This window comes from Hyperolius riggenbachi, chromosome 6, assembly GCF_040937935.1.
Source record: "Hyperolius riggenbachi isolate aHypRig1 chromosome 6, aHypRig1.pri, whole genome shotgun sequence".
NCBI classification, from domain to species: Eukaryota; Metazoa; Chordata; class Amphibia; order Anura; family Hyperoliidae; genus Hyperolius; species Hyperolius riggenbachi.
The window spans coordinates 278,482,417-278,498,149 of NC_090651.1; the positions used below are offsets into that span (position 1 = coordinate 278,482,417).

Here is a 15,733-nt window from a genome sequence, read left to right on the forward strand (position 1 = left end):
ATGGAGATTAGGCAAGTTATGTTCACTCAGATGCATAGCATGGGTTCACTGTAATGGAGGTGCCAGATCAGGTAGGACACAAAAGGAGGAGGACCCTGCCCAAAGGCTTACAATCTAGAGGGAGAGGTAAGGACACGAATGGTAGGGGACCAGAGTTCAGCTGTAGGTTTAGAGCACTTGTGAGGGGTAGTAGGCCAGAGTGAAAAGGTGAGTTTTGAGGGCTTTCTTGAAGATGTTGAAGGAGGGGGCTGCCCTAATGGGTGGAGGTAGGGAGTTCCATAGTGTTGGAGCAGCTCTTGAGAAGTCCTGGAGGCGTGCATGGGACTGGGTGATGCGGGGGGCAGTTAGGCGAAGTTCATTGGAAGAGCGGAGTGAGCGGCTAGGTGTGTACCTCTGAGTAAGATCGGAAATGTAGGTTGGACAGGTTTTGTGGACAGATTTGTAGGTCAGACACAGTATCTTGAATCTGATTCTGGACTGGATAGGAAGCCAGTGGAGGGATTCTAGGAGGGGATCTGCCGTGGTGGAGCGATGGGAGCAGTGGATAATTCTGGCTGCCGCATTCATGATGGACTGCAGTGGGGCTGTTCGGGTCATAGGGAGACCAGACAGCAGGGCATTGCAGTAGTCAAGGCGGGAAATTATGAGGGCATGGATGAGGAGTTTGGTGGTGGCAGAGGTCAGGAAAGGGCGAATCTTACAGATGTTACGAAGGTGGAAGTTGCAGGACTTTGTGAGGTTTTGGATGTGGGAAGTGAAGGAGAGTGCGGAGTCCAGGGTGACACCCAGACAGCGGGCTTGAGAGGTAGGGCGAATGGTAGTGTGGTTAACAGTGACATGCACATCTGGGAGGTTCGTGGATGGCCGGGGTGGGAAGATCATAAATTCCGTTTTGTCTAGATTTAGTTTCAGGAACCTAGCAGACATCCAGGAGGAGATGGCGGATAGGCAGGAGGAGACCTTGTCCATGGTAGTGGTGGATATGTCAGGGGTGTGGAGGTAGATCTGGGTGTCATCTGCATACAGATGATAGTTAAAACCCATGGAGGAGATAACCTTGCCAATGGAGGATGTGTATAGGGTGAACAGTAGGGGGCCAAGGACCGAACCTTGGGGGACTCCCACCGAGAGGTGGTTGGGGGTGGACGAGGACTCATTGAAGGTGGTCGTGAAGGAGCGGTTGGAGAGGTAGGATGAAAGCCAGGACAGGGCGAGATCGTGAATGCCCAAGGACTGGAGGGACTGGAGGAGTAGGGGATGATCTACTGTGTCAAAAGCTGCTGACAGGTCAAGGAGGAGGAGAATCGAGTATTTACCTTCAGCTTTAGCTAAGGCAAGGTCGTTGACCACTTTGGTGAGAGCAGTTTCGGTTGAGTGGGCAGGCCGAAATCCAGATTGGAGTGGGTCTAGCAGTGAGTTGGCATTGAGGTACTGGGTCAGGCGTTTGTGAACCAGACGCTCAAGGAGTTTTGAGGCAAAGGGGAGGAGGGAGATAGGACGGTAGTTTGAGGGTAGCGAGGGGTCGAGTGAGTCGATATGGAGACTGCCATATTTATTTCCTTTTGAACAATGCAAATTGCCTTGCAGTCCTACTGATTATCCATCTCTAATATTCTTAGCTATAGTCTATGAACAAGCATGCAGAGCAGATGTTTATAACTGCAGTCAGACTGGATTAGCTGCATGGTTGTTTCAGGTGTGTGATTCAGACACTACTGCAGCCAAAGAGATTAGCAGGACTGCCAGGAAACTGGTATTTTTAAATGGAAACAACTATGGCTGCCTTCATAATACTCTCAGTTCAGGTGTCCTTTATCCATTTCAGCCCATGGGTATTTTTCACCTTATGGATGAGAGGAATTTTCACATTTCAGCACTCTTCCCTTTCATTTCCAATAACTTTATCACTACTTATCACAAAGAAATGATCTATACCTTTTTTTTCCGCCACTAATTAGGCTTTCTTTGGGTGGTACATTATATTAAGAATTATTTTATCGTAAATGCATTTTAACAGGAATAATAAGAAAAAATTGAAAAATATCATTATTTCTCAGTTTTCGGCTTTATAGTTTTAAAATAATACATGCTACCGTAATTAAAATCCACACATTTCATTTGTCCATTTGTCCCGCTTATTGCAATGTTAAAATTATATCCCTAGTACAATGTATGGTGACAATATTTTAAAAGGTGCATTTTTTCAGATTTACATCCAACATTAATTTTTAGCCCATAAATTAATAATAATATGCCCTCTTGACATACATATTAAAAAATGTTATTCCCTAAACACAGTAGGTGTAATTTTACTATTTGGCCACAAGATGTCGCCATTAAGCACTTCCTATTCATATATACAATAAGTACATTATAGGAAGCAATGTGTTGCTACATTCTAACTAGGGAAGTGACGCAGGCATCAATGGATGCCTGCGATCACGGTGACCTGCGGGGAGATTAATAAATGAGAATTTTGTTCCCATTCATAAATCTAACGATCGGCGGTGGTAAGCATTGGAAATCAGCAGTGGGTGGAAGCGCAGTGGCTCTATTTAAGAATATTATTCTCGACGGACGAAATAGATTAGGTCATCAATCTTTTGTCCCCTGCAGCCATTCCCCCCTACTCACGGCAACATCACGATCGGGGAAATCACCCGCACAGCCCCCCAAGCTGCAGAGATGTGACTATCGCGTCCCTGCGGCTGTAGCAGCTGCCGCTGAGGATGTGAGGCTCACGTCCCAGTGGCAGAAATGGTTAAAGGAATACTTAAGCCATGCATCAAAAAGCCAAGCCCCTGCAGCCATCGTGTGCCCTTGCAGTCACTCACACATCCTTCTGTCCCCTGCCACCATCTAGTTTCATTTTGCCAACAGGCCCGACAGGCCTGGCCATGCATAGCCTTCTTTGAATTCGCGTCTACAATAGTGTCCTGCGCCTGCGAAGGATGCTATTGTGGATAGGAATGTGAAGAAGAAGACGCACAGGCACAGTAAGCCTGTGTCAGTGAAAACAAAACTAGCTGGCAGCTGGGGACAGGAGGATCCGCGAGTGACTGCAAGGGCACCGGGTGGCTGCAGGGGGCTGGAAGAAGCTCCAGGTGAGTAAAACTAAATTTTTTATGCATGGCTTAACTGGTTCCGGACTTATTTATGTTTATTGTTGCTAGGTGATGGCGCTCCCGTGATTGGCTGTGAGCGCATCTCCTTTATTACACACGCCTCCTACTGTTTAGAGCTGATGCTGGCTGCTTCCTATTGGCCCGGACGTCTAGCGCAGATGATAGGCTCCAGTGTCCGGTCATGTGGTTTGATCACATGACCGGCGATGACGCAGTTCCGCTTTGATTGCGGAAGTGCTGGGAGCGTGATGCGCGTATTACTGTCTACTGAGCCAATGGAAGGATACCAGCGGTTCCCCTTGGATACCTGGTAGGTGTGCGTTTGGCATATGATTTGATTGGAGGATTTGAATGTATCCTAAGTTCCCCATCAGGTCCGCGTTACCTTCCCTATCTGCATACCACTTGGGGGTTCCGCCTTAGGGGCGGAACAGGGGGTATATAAATGGTATTTGATCGATGTTTGTATATATGACACTTTGGCAACTTGATAAAGGCCGTATGGGCCGAAACAGCGGGCTGTCGCTGCTTGTCACTTTTTTCATGCAATAAAGCATAAGAGCTGATAAATACATGGTAGTATTACAAGGCATGCAATAATAATCACTGTCACGTGCGTAACTACCGCAAGATACGCTCGTAGCACGACTGTAGTACTCGTTTAGTGCAGTCGCTGTACTCCTATAGCGCGGTTGCTACTATGGAAATGCATGTGCTACCACGCTAATGGAGATCCGCGCAGCATGCGTATCTCATGTTAGTTGCGCACTCAACGGGGATTATTGCTGCACGCTTTGTAATATTACCGCGCGCTGTGTATTTACGGTAATATTACCGCACATTCGTGAAACAATGCAGCAGTGTTCCCACTGGTTCCATCTGTGCCATGTAAAGAGTTATGTATTTTCTGCCTCTTTTTCTGCCACTCCTCCTACAATAAGATCAAGGCTTTGGATCTGATGAGACGACATCATTTTATGGGTAGTATGTTACAGGATGCTGCACTTGCTGCTCTATTAACTCTTCTGTTTTTCTTCCTTATAAAATAGGAGCGTTTACGCCTAATGCTGAACATCCATCATACTGACACAAATATGATGCTATATCAACTACATGCAAGCAGGTATTTAACTACAGGAAGAAGAATTATCAGTGCATACAGCAGTCCTTGAATGCGAGCCACACCTAAGTGAAGTGTAATTGGGGCTGACAGTTGCCGTCCCTCGACATTCCGCTGCAGTCACAATATAAAAATATTGCATTTCAAGAAGCAACTAAGCCAGGCATGGTAATCTGTTAGCTGTAACAAGGGTTCAGTCAGCATCACTAATGCCAAGCAGTTATAACAGGCATTCCACCACTACAAAGGAACTAAAAATCACCGTCTGGTTGCTAACTTACGAAAGTGACAGTTTAAAATAAAAACAAAATCCGATAATAAGGGAATCGGTAGCCACATGAACACTTTGATGGAGCTGTGGTTGAGCAGTCACAGCTGAAACTGACACTTAAAAGTATGCTTTATCTGAAAAATGGCACAACAAAACATGTTTTGTATTATTGACACAGAACTTTGGGAAATGTGTTGATTTCCGACATTTCTCAGATAACCAAAATCCACATCTGAGAGATGATCATTCACAGCAAGGAAAATTGTCCTATTACCGATATTGAAACCGCTATTCTAACTAACCCTCCTTACTTTATCTCCTGACACTAACACTCCTAAACCTGTGCCTAACCCTAACCATTTAATCTAACTTTGCTCTACCCTATACCCTCATATTAACCCACCAAAATCTATGCCTAACCCTAACTATCAACTGTAACGTCCCTCTACCTCATACTTGTACACTAGTTCTCCTAAACATGTGCCTAACCCTAACATCAACTCACACCTCCACCTACCTTATACGCTCACACTAACTCTTTGAAACCTATGCCTAAGCATAACCTTTTCTGCTGGGCGGCATAGTGGATAGCACTTTTGCCTTGCAGTGCAGTGTTTCTGGTTTGTATGCTATCACCATGTCTACATGGGTTTCCTCTGGCACCGCAGTTCCCCCCCACCCCAAAAACATACAGATGGTTGGGGTTTCAAAGGCGTACCTAGAAATCATGGGGCCCTGCAAAAACTTGGACGCCCTCCCCCCCCCTCCCCGGCCACACGCTACTTCCTGATAAACAGTATAGTAGCGCCAGATGCTTAGAGAGCGGAACCTCCGGCGGTGGAACACATAGAGGTATGCCTGTGCTCCTGCCTGCCACTGCTTCCACCTATTTAATGCTGGAGGGTAGAGATGGCTCGAACCTCCGATTTTAGGTTCGCAAACCTCGAACGCGAACTTCTGCAAAAGTTTGGGTTCATGCGAACTTTGCGAACCGCAATAGACTTCAATGGGTAGGTGAACTTTCAAAAATTCAAACATTAATTCTGGCCAAAAAAGTGATGGAAAATATGTTTTAAGGGTTCTAACCCCTGGAGGGGGGCATGGTGGAGTGGGATACACGCCCAAAGTCCCTGGGAAAAATCTGGATTTGGATTTGACGCACAGCAGGGTTTTAAGGGCAGAAATCACATTGCATTGCTAAGTTGGAGGCATAAAGTGCTTTAAAACATCTTGCGTGTGTATACATCAATCAGGGAGTGTAATTAGTGTACTGCTTCACACTGACAGACCAAACTCACTGAGTAACGCACCGCAAACAGCTGTTTGTGTAGTGATGGCCGTGCTGGATTGGTGCGCAACATGCAGTGGCGAAGCTTAGGAGCTAGGGGCCCCAGTGCGAATTATACATGACCCCCCCCCCCCCCAGCACTTTATACATAACAATTGATTTGGGGCACCAAAACCTGCCAAGGACAACCACAGTGCAAGAGGTGCAAGAAGGCCATTGGGAGCAGCTTGTTAATGATTATTATCATTCAAAGCATCTGTAGAAGTGAATATTACAAGCACAGGACCAATAAATAGCTAATACTGCAGTTGAGGGAGGGCCCTACAGGGCTCCTCTGGCCCAAGGGCCTCGATGCGGTGGCTACCTCTGCAACCCCTATTGCTACACCACCAGTGGCGTAGCTACAAACCTCAGGGCCCCGATGCGGAATTTGGACCTGGGCCCCCCCCCTACATTAAATAGCCAGGTATAGGTAACTAAGGTATAGGTAGCCAGGTATAGGTGTTCCAGAATAGGTGCCTCAGTATAGGTAGCCAAGAGTAGGTGCCTCAGTATAGATAGCCAGGGAGAGAGACAGGGACACAGGAGAGACACAGGGAAAGAGACAGGGACACAGGGAGAGAGACGAGGACAGGGAGAGACAGGGACAGAGGGAGAGAGACAGCCACAGGGAGAGAGACAGGGACAGAGGGAGAGAGACAGGGACACGGAGAGAGACAGGGACACGGAGAGAGAGACAGCCACAGAGAGAGAGACTGGGACTCAGGAAGAGAGACAGCCACAGGGAGAGACACCGGGAAACCAGGAGAGAGACCGGGACACAGGGACACAAGGAGAGAGACAGCCACAGGGAGAGACATAGGGACATTGGGAGAGAGACAGCCAGGGAGAGAGACAGGGACACAGGGAGAGAGACAGCCACAGGGAGAGACACAGGGAGAGAGACGAGGACACAAGGAGAGAGACAGCCACAGGGAGAGACACAGGGACACAGGTAGGGAGACAGCCACAAGGAGAGAGAAAGGGACACAGGGAGAGAGACAGCCACAGGGAGAGAGACAGGGAAACCGGGAGAGAGACCGGGACACAGGGAGAGAGACGAGGACACAAGGAGAGAGACAGCCACAGGGAGAGACACAGGTAGGGAGACAGCCACAGGGAGAGAGAAAGGGACACAAGGAGAGAGACAGCCACAGGGAGAGACACGGACACAGGTAGGGAGACAGCCACAGGGAGAGAGAAAGGGACACCAGGTGGGGGAGACAGCCATAGGGAGAGATAGGGAGGGACACCGGGGGGGGGGGGGGGAGGGGGGAGGGAAGACAGCCATAGGGAGAGACAGGGACACAGGGGGGGGGAGACAGCCATAGGGATAGACAGGGACAAGGGGGGCGGGGGGAAACAGCCATAGGGAGAGAGACAGGGACAGGGGGGGGGTGGGGACAGCCATAGGGAGAGACAGGGGGGGGGGGAGACAGCCATAGGGATTAGGGAGAGAGACAGGAACACAGTAGGAGAGGCAATGCAGCCCGGACTTACAAAGCTCCAGACTCCTCGACCTCCCCACTGACTGTCTATGGCAGCAGTCCAGCAGAATTGCAGGCGACAAACACGACTTTCCCACACTGACTCTGGCTGAATCTGCAGCTAAGCTCACTCGAGGGATATGGGAGGAGCCAGGCCAGCCAGAGATCAGTGAAGGGCCAACTGGAGCGTGGAGGGGGCGGTCCGGAAGGTCAGCATGGAGTGAGTGACAGCAGCTGCAACAGCAGCTCAGAGATCAGAGCCAGCCCAGACAGCGTGACTTTGTTGTGTGTGTGTGTGACGTCGTATAGCTGTCACACACACTGAAGTGGCCGCTGCTGTCTGAAGAGAGCGAGGGAGGGGGAGGTAATTGCTCTAAAGACCAGGCAGAAAGACAGTGCGTGGATGTGTCTGCACTGCACGCGCTGTATCTGTCTGGGAGCCAAGCCCACCAGAGCCGGCCAGGTTAATTAAGTGCCCTGCCGCTGACAGTATACACACACACATGCGGGGGCCCCGGGCCCCTCCCCTCAGGCTGCAGGAGCCGGGCCCCGTCGCGGGTGCGACCGCTGCGACCTCGGGCCCTACGCCCATGTACACCACTGGCACCATGGCGAGAGTGCAGGCCATGGCGGTTTTGTCTGTCCACAATGAAGCAACGACCTTATTATCTTGGGTGTGCCCCCCAAAACTCATATAGCCAGCGGTCATTGCTTCATTGTGATATGCAGGCTCCTTCACCGCAGCAAGGTAACGATCACTAAGGGGAATGGGCACATGTACATGCCTGTTGTTTTGTTGTTGCAGCCGCAGTGCAGCCAGAAAAATTAGACAGACATGTACACGCTCCAGAAAAAAATATTATTATTTTTGTTAGCGGCCGCTGCTAAAAATTCTGGAATCCACCTGGAGTCCTGGACACTGTTGGTGGTGGCGGTGAAGGCAATCAAGCGGCCTGCGGGCAGAGGTGCTGAGTGGGGAGCGACTTAGTCTTGGGGCAGGCAGCCAGTCAGTCACACGGCGTGCAGGCAGAGATGCTGTGTGTGGGGACTGATTTAGTCTTCGGGCGGGAAGTAGCCCTCCGGGATCCATGCCTCATTCATTTTGATAAAGGTGAGGTACTGAACACTTTTTTGACCTAGGCGACTTCTCTTCTCACTGAAAATGCCTCCAGCTGTGCTGAAGATCCTTTCTGACAGGACGCTTGAGGCAGGGCAAGACAGAAGTTGGATGGAAAATTGTGGCAGCTCTGGCCACAGGTCAAGCTTGCTCACCCAATAGTCCAGGGGTTCATTGCGGTTGTCTACATCGGCTACCTGCCGGTCAAGCCGTTGGTGGAGGGTGGATCCAGAAGGGCTAAGGCGAGGCGTTGGACTAAAGAATGTCCACATGTCCAACATCACCATGAGATCGCTGGAGCGTCCTGTCCTTGCCTGCGTGAACATGTTAGGAGGAGGAAGATTACTGGCAGTGACACCTTTATTCCGTTGTGCTGTGACATCACCCTTAAAAGCACTGTAAAGCATACTTGCCAGCTTGTGGTGCAAGTGCTGCATCCTTTCTGCCTTCTGGTGATTTTGTAAAATCTTCGCCACTTTGTGCTTATACCGAGGGTCTAGTAGTGTTGCCACCCAGTACAGGTCATTCCCCTTGAGTTTTTTTTTTATGGGGGTCCCTCAACAGGCTGGACAGCATGAAAGATGCCATCTGCACAAAGTTGGATGCCAACATACTAGCCATCTCCTCTTGCTCTTCCTCAGTGATGTCAGGTAAGTTCTCCTCCTTCCCCCCAGCCACGGACAATACTATGGGAAAGTTGAGCAGCACAAGCCCCCTGCGACGCCTGCTGTGGTTGCTTTTCCGCCTCCTCTACAAAAAAAACACCTTCCTCATCTGACTCCTCTTCCCCACACGACTCTTTTCCTCCTCCTCCCTCCTCTGTGCTGCCGCAGGTGTTAAGGAAAAATCTGGTTCTGCTGATGATTGTTCCCACTCTTCCGCCTCTTCCTGTTCACACTCCTCCACAGCTTGATCCACCAATCTATGCACGGCACACTCCAGGAAGAAAGCATATGGGATCAAGTCGCTGTTGGCGCCTTCACTGCGACTCACCAGGTTTGGCACCTCCTCAAATGGCCGCATAAGCCTGCAGGCATTTCGCATGAGTGTCCAGTACTTTGGCCAGAACAACCCCAGCTCCCCAGAGCATGACCTTTCACTGTAGTTGTACAGATATTGGGTGACGACTTTCTCCTGTTGTAGCAGGTGGTTAAACATCAGGAGCATTGAATTCCAGTGAGTTGGGCTATCGCAAATCAAGCACCTCACCGGCAAATTGTTTCTCTGCTGAACATCGGCCAAGCATGCCATGGCCATGTAGGTCTGCCTGAAATGCCCACACACCTTCCTGGACTGCTTTACGACCTCATGTGAGACTGGGTACTTAGACAAAATCTTTGAATTATTAGATTCAGCACATGTGCCATGTAGGGTACATGTGTCAACTTTCTTCAACTCAAAGCCGAAATGAGATTGCTGCCGTTGTCACACACCACGTTGCCGATCTCCAGTTGGTGCGGGGTCAGCCACTGATCAACTTGTTTGTTAAGAGCAGCCAGGAGAGCTGCTTCAGTGTGACTCTCGGCTTTGAGGCAAGACATGTCCAAGATGGTGTGACACAGTCTTACCTGGCATGCAGCATAGGCCCTGGGGAGCTGGGGGTGTGTAGCTGGAGAGGAGATCGCAGCACCAGTAGAGTAGCACTGCCGCTCAGCCAAGGAGGAGGAGGAGGATGACAGTGAAGAGGATGTAGCAGAAGGAGTAGGAGGAAAAGGAAAGGAGTTGGCAGCAGGCCTGCTTTCAAGCTGTGCAAGTGTCACAACTAGTTCAGCTGCACAGCCATGTACGTCCTGCTTGCCAGCTGTCACCAGGTTGATCCAATGTGCTGTGTAAGTAATGTACCTACCCTGACCGTGCTTTGCAGACCAGGCATCCATGGTCAGATGAACCCTTGACCCAACGCTGTGTGCCAGAGATGACACCACTTGCCTTTCAACTTCATGGAACAGTTTGGGTATGGCCTTTTTTGTGAAATAATTGCGGCCTGGTATCTTCCACTGCAGTGTCCCAATCGCCACAAATTTTTGGAAGGCCTCAGAGTCCACCAGCTGGTATGGTAACAGCTGACGAGCTAACAGTTCCGCCAAGCCAGCTGTCAGACACCGGGCAAGGGGGTGACTGGCAGACATTGGCTTCTTCTGCTCAAAGATTTCCTTTACGGACACCTGGCTGCTGGTGTGGGCAGAGGAGCAGAAACTGCTCAAGGTGAGAGGTGGAGTGGAGGAGGGTGGCTGTGAAGGTGCAAGAGAGAAAGCGGCTGAAGATAATGCACCTGAAGGAGGAAGAGGAGAAGGAGGGTGGCTTTGCTTTTGTGTGCTGCTTTTTCTCAGGTGGTCTTCCCATTGCAGTTTGTGCTTTTTCGCCTGCTTTTTCATCATGTGCCTTCGTAAGGTAGTTGTCCCTACGCGGGTCTTGGTCTTTCCACGGCTCAATTTTTGGTGGCGGAGAGTACAGATGGCATTGCTCTCATCTGAGGCAGACACACAAAAAAATTTCCACACCGCTGAGCCCTGGGATGATGGCACTGTGTTGGTGGCGGCCGCAGCTAACGTTGAAGGGCATGTTGGCTGGCTGTCCATAGGTGGCGATACATGCTGCCGGACACTGCCATGAGCTGTTTCTGACTTTGAGCTCCCCCTGCTTCTTTCAGCAACTCGTCTCCTCCTACTCCTCTCTGACTCCTCCTCTGAACTGTCCCCCTGTTCATCTTGTGTTCTGGGATCCCACGTGACATCCATGGCAGTATCATCATCATCAAAATCATCCTCCACAGCTTTGCTTGTATCAGACACCTCTTAAACTGCGCCAACAGCAGGTACTTCATCATCCTCCTCAAAACTTACGTCTATAGTGCCACCTAACTCAGACATATGAGGAGGTGTAACTTGCTTAGCTCCTTCATCTTGTTGTAATGGCTGTGAATCAGTTAATTCCCCACCAAATAACTCCTGCAAAGTGTCAAATGGAGTGGATGTGGTGCTTGTAGTAGCGCTGGTGGCTGCAGAAGATGAGGTGTTCTGTGTTAAATAGTCAACTATGTCCTGGCAATCGTGGGAGTTGATGGCACGTGCCTTGCACTGTACTTTGGTCCAGGGCCGAACAAAATCACGTCAGCATGACCTCGAACAGACCTACCTGGTGACTTGCCTCTGGGTCTGCCTCTGCCTGTTGTTTTGTCCATATTGGGGGGGAATAAGTGAAAGGTATGCACTGACTTGACTAATACAATGTGCAGTCACACAGGTGCAGTGAAAGGTATGCAGTAACTGGTATTAGAATACAATGTGCAGCTGTCACAAAGGTGCAGTTAACAGGTATGCACGGACTGGTAAATAAAGCAGCGTGCGGTCACACAGGTGCAGTGAACTGGTATGCATGGACTGGTATTACAAATGTGCAGCTGTCACACACACAGGTACAGTGAACAGTTTTGCAGTGACTGGTATATAAAACTGCGTGCTGTCACGGAGGTGCAGTGAACAGGTATGCAGTGACTGGTATCAATACCATGTGCAGCTGTCACACACACAGGTACAGTGAACAGTTATGCAGTGACTGGTATATAAAACTGTGTGCTGTCACACAGTTGCAGTGAACAGGTATGCACAAACTGGTTTCAATACAATGTGCAGCTGTCACCCACACAGGTGCAGTTCAAAGAAATGCAGTGACTGATATATAAAAGAGCGTGCGGTCACACAGGTTCAGTGAAAGGTATGCACGGACTGGTATTATTTACAATACAATGTGCAGCTGTCACACACACAGGTGCAGTAAACAGGTATGCAGTGACTGGTATATAAAACTGTGTGCTGTCACACAGGTGCAGTGAAAGGTATGCAGTGACTGGTATCAATACAATGTGCAGCTGTCACACACACAGGTGCAGTGAAAGGTATGCACGGACTTGTATTACAAATGTGCAGCTGTCACACACACACACACAGGTACACTGAACAGTTATGCAGTGACTGCTATATAAAACTGTGCGCTGTCACGCAGGTGCAGTGAACACGTATGCAGTGACTGGTATCAATACAATTTGCAGCTGTCACACACACAGGTGCAGTGAACAGTTATGCAGTGACTGGTATATAAAACTGTGTGCTGTCACACAGGTATAGTGAAAGGTATGCAGTGACTGGTATCAATACAATGTGCAGTTGTCACACACACAGGTACAGTGAACAGGTATGCAGGGATTGGTACGAATACAATGTGCAGCTGTCACACACAAAGGTGCAGTGAACAGGTATGCAAGGGCTGGTGTTACAAATGTGCAGCTGTAACACACACAGGTACACTGAACAGGTATGCAGTGACTAGTATATAAAACTGTGTGCTGTCACGCAGGTGCAGTGAACATGAAAAGGTATGCACGGACTGGTATTTCAAATGTGCAGCTGTCACACACACAGGTACACTGAACAGGTATGCAGTGACTGGTATATAAAACTGCATGCTGTCACGCAGGTGCGGTGAACAGGTATGCACGGACTGGTATTACAAATGTGCAGCTGTCACACACAGTGAAAAGGTAGGCACTGAATGTGCTGGACCTGGCACAGTATAGCAATTAGCAAGGGCCAGCTGAGACAGACAGGGCTTTATATGCAAGTGTCAGTGGGCCACACAAAAAAAAAACACATTACAAGAACGATAGCTCTCAAAAGAGCTGTTTTGGGGTGCTTTGTAGCACTAAGTATCAGCAAGGAGCAAGCTAACAAGCCTAACAACAGCCTAACTAAACTTTCCCTATCTTGTCTCCAATGTCTCTCCCTTCTCTCCCTAATTCAGCAGCAGACTGAGTGAGGAAATGGCTGATGCTGCTGCCTTTTAAAGGGGGGGGGGGGGCTCTAGGAGGGAGTGTAGAGGGTCAAAGTTTAGACCAATGATGTAGTATAGGGGCGGGTCGAATTTTCATAAAGTTTGCGTTCGATCGCGAATGCAAACCAACAATGTTTGCATGAATAAGTTTGCATGCGAACCGTTGGGGCCATCTCTACTGGAGGGGGAGCGCTGAGGGAAGAGCCCTAGGTGAGGGAGGGGGCGGGGAATGGCCACCCCCATGACCACCACCAGGGTCCACATAACACTATATCTTCTGCTGCCACTGCCACCAGCTATTACGCCACTACAATAGCTGCCTCTACCTACTCCTCCTGCTGCTCCTGCCTGTGGTACCCACCACCACCCACGTCCACACAAAACTATATATTCTGCTGCCACCATCTATTGCGCCACTACGATAGCTGCATATACCTACTCCTCCTGCTGCTCCTGCCTGTGGTACCCACCACCACCAGGGTCCACACAAAACTATATATTCTGCTGCCACTGCCAACATCTTTTACGCCACTACGATAGCTGCATCTACCTACTCCTCCTGCTGCTCCTGTCTGTGGTACCCACCACACCACCCGGGTCCACACAGAACTATATCTTCTGCTGCCAGTCTGCCACTGCCACCAGCAATTGCGCCACTACAATAGCGTGCCACTGCCACCAGCTATTATGCCACTACAATAGCTGTAATATTTTGAGATGTCTTGGCTGAAAACTGTCATGTCCTGGTTGTGTGGTTGGACTTTGGACACAATGTGGGCTGCACGACCGCTGTCTGGAACCTAGTCCTGATGTTGATTTACAGCCATTTTTTTTGGGGGGGGGGGATTTCAAGTCCCCACATAATCAATTAGTGTTTCCCTTTAAAAAGACATGATGATACATGCCTCATTTACCCTAAAAAACGTTTTGGAAGCAATTTAAAGGCCACTTCCAATTTTCTATCCAGATATCCGATTCCACCCGCATATCCCGGATAATGCGTTCGGATATCCGCGTGTACGCGGATACCGCAAAGTTCGAATTCGGATATCCGATTTGGATCCGGATATCTGGGTATCCGGATCCAGACCAATTCGGATTTTAAAAAGGGGTATCCGAGCACCCCTGATCAGCAGGATGCCAGGTGACTGGTATTGTTTAAAAGAAAATAAATATGCCAGCCTCCATATCCCTCTCAGGTCAGTTGAACTCATAAAGAAGCTATTCATTACTGCATAAGATCATTAAGATTAATTGTCGCAGTGGTGGAATTAACTTGGTCCTTTGCACACACAGCTCTTAATTCACTTACTATAATTTACCCTTAATAGCCAAGTTCAGGCACAGTTTTTACATGCACTTAAATGAACATTATTTTAAATTAATTATGCATGGGTCTTTCTTCTAAGAAAAAGTTGTAATATAAAAGAAAGAAAAACCTGCCGCACTAGCTCCCAGCTCATCATTGTGACCTCAGCTCCTTGCTGCTCAAACCCCTACCTCCTACCCATCAGTGCACATTCACAGCTTCCTGCTAGAGATTGACAGCCATGACAGATTAGGCTATGAGTCAGCAGGGGGGCATGGCTTCAGATAACAGAGCAATCACTCTCCCCAGCACATGGCCATGATGTGACTAAAGGAGGAGTATTTCTGACTGACAGGGTAAGGGCAGGCAGCATAATTCACTGAGGATCAAACAACTGATGCAGTCTGTATTTTCTTTTTTTTTCAGTATTTTCATTTTATCAGTACTGCCAATCAAGATACAAGGGTCTAGATTCACAAAACGGTGCTAACTGTTAGCACGCTGTGAAAAGTGCTTCGCACAAAATTTTGCGTGATAACGGTTAACACGCGCAAAAAAATTTCGTGCATTATCAACCGAATGCACGAATGCAAATTTTTTCATGCGATAACCATTTTTGCGCAAAACACGTTTTTTCATGCGAAAACATGCTAAAACGCATGAAAAGCCGTGCTAACAGCTGTGCTGACAGCCGTGCTAACAGTTATCACCGTTTTGTGAATCAAGCCCAAAGGGGTGTGTCTGTAATAGTTTGTGTATCTAAGTGGTCTGTGAACCTCAACTCACATTGCATACATTGCTTGTTTAACATGTGTTGTTGAACATGTACAACAAAGAAAGAAAAGGAAGGAATAAAGGTTGGTTTATTAAAGAATACATAACTTAGCAAGCAAACTGTCATCAGTGCTGGGCCTCCTGATTCTCCCACAGCCTCTGTGAGTGGGAACCCTGCTCTGAGACTAAGGAGACCACAGCCTCTGGAATATATGTGTCTCGTTAGTGAGTATATTAAAGAGAATCTGTAAAAAAAAGAAGGGGCAAGTCTCTGGATCCTAAAGAGGCTTTGCACGTCCTCCTCGACTATCTGGATCCAGCGCTGACTCCCCCAGACACAGGGTGGCAATAATATTTACAATTGCTGTAGTGGCTC

At 48.8% G+C, this 15,733-nt stretch overlaps 1 long non-coding RNA gene across 1 annotated transcript in view; it reads right to left on the reverse strand.

The window, feature by feature from the left end:
• Positions 1 to 7,430, reverse strand: part of LOC137522759 (uncharacterized) — a 50,279-nt gene extending 42,849 nt beyond the window's left edge. The window contains exon 1 of the long non-coding RNA XR_011022432.1: positions 7,344 to 7,430. This is a non-coding gene — a long non-coding RNA (uncharacterized lncRNA). The remainder of the gene's footprint in view (positions 1 to 7,343) is intronic.
• Positions 7,431 to 15,733: the final 8,303 nt, after the last annotated feature.